Raw genomic sequence first — 2066 nt, forward strand, 5'->3', positions numbered from 1 at the left:
AACTGCACAGAATCTATCGGCGCAGGAGAGCTGAGTTCATTCCCTTTTTGTTCCAACAGAAAACACTTTGTAGTTAATCCAAGCACGTGCCAATCCTCCTATTTACATTGATTTACTTAGTCACAGATGAAGATAAGAAAATCACTAGAATTTAATACACTCACACACTTTACATCACTGCCACTCTCCAGGGTGGAATCGGAGTGTGGGGACTTAATTATACTCTTAAATAACCACCACTAAATCAAGAAAAGAGACAGTTAAAATAGAAAAACATTTAGTTCAATTTATTTAGCAGCATCTTTATTGCAACAAAAAGGATTTGTAATAAAACGCGGCAAAACTAATGTTTCCACTTGACATGATTAAAAGCCATGTAGCTAGAAATGGAGGGAAACCCATAAACCTACTGGGTGTGAGACATGCAATTTTGTTAATACAAGTCAACGCTTAAACAGCAGGCACTTCATGTTCTAAAATTAAACACCTGAACTTCTACTGTGCAGAACATCAAAGTAAAAACCACAAAAAGACCTGTCCTTTCAGAAGGCAGCCCAAAGCACCCCGGAGAATACAGTACTTGTATTGACAGGGGTCTGGTAACTCAAGTAAACAGGCAATTCAAGGCAGTATTCTAATCTGGCTGATTTTCCCCCACCTTGTTATTGCCTTCACAATATTCAGTGTCATGCTAGCAGCAAAACATACTGCTCTCCACATGGAACACGCAGATCGGCAAGAAACACAATCAATTATTTTCCTCTGACAGGTTAAGTCTCAGGACCCTATTTTGTCAGTTAACGTCACAGCTGGATTCTTTGCTAGATGCAACACACCACACATACACAGTTCTAAAGAGTTAAACCTTCAACATGTCAAGCCCATCCGGAAAGTCTTTGCTAACACTATTCCCAAATGCCCCCATTAGCAGGGAATACATTTTCCATTTTAGTATAATTAAGGTAATTTATTTTCAAAGCTTCACATGCTGATCAGAATTAATTGCTTAATTAATATTGGATAGTAAACGGAGTTTATAAAAATGAAGTCGTTCTAGGTAATGAGTTATATATATATATATAAAAATACAAATGATATATTTGGAAATGTGGAAAAAATGCAATTACTTGCCCCAATCTAAAATGTTCCCTGCCTTCCGCCCTATTCTTTATTAAAAGGAAGATTTCCTTAAGTAATGGAAAGCACTTCAAAACATTACACCATAGAATCTGTCCCCACTGAAGCAAACCGAACACTATTCCAAACAATGAAAACAGACAGAAAAGATCTGTTTACTGGCATCCCTATTCAACACAACTAGTCCCTCAGTCTTCAAATCCCAGCCTTTCATAAATGCTCTATTGTTTTTCCGCAAAAGTTAAATGTGTCATTTTATTAGTCACAGGATTGGGTGGTAAGATGCAAAGATACCTGCAACCCTAGGAAAGAGATTTACATTCAACACTTAGGGCCCCCTCTTGCTATCATATACCACTAGGTGTAGTGGTTATTACTGGGAGTAACCCCGCTGAACTCAAGAGGTAGGTCTACACAGGGATAAAAAACTGGGGGCTCATTTGGCTCAGACTCGCAGTGCTAAAAATCTGTGTCGACGTTTGGGCTCAGGCTGGAGATCAAGCTCTAGGACCCTCGACATCTACACAGCAATTTTTCAGCCACGGAGCCCAAGCCCCATGAGCCTGAGTCAGCTGACCTGGGCCAGCCGGGCGTTTTCTTATCCCCATGTAGACTAGGGATTTATTTCGTGGAGCAGGTGGTGATGTCTCCTCCATGGAATATTCTGTTCTCAGACTTCCTGCCTAGGGAGTTCACTAGCCCTGCTTAAAATTTAAAGTAACATTACAACTTGGCCGTTTTTGAAGTAAGTCCACAAACAAAAACAATTTAAAATAAATCCAAATGTAAAATATCATGGGCAACTCCTCTTGGGTGAAAATGCCATCTCCCCAATCCAGAGATTTTGGACTTGGATTTAGGCAATTCCAAGGATCCAAAATGCTGCAGTAACACTGCCATCATACACAGTACTCCGGACTGATACTGCA

The sequence above is a fragment of the Terrapene carolina genome, unplaced genomic scaffold (assembly GCF_002925995.2).
Source record: "Terrapene carolina triunguis isolate 2854851 unplaced genomic scaffold, T_m_triunguis-2.0 Scaffold67, whole genome shotgun sequence".
NCBI lineage: Eukaryota > Metazoa > Chordata > Testudines > Emydidae > Terrapene > Terrapene triunguis.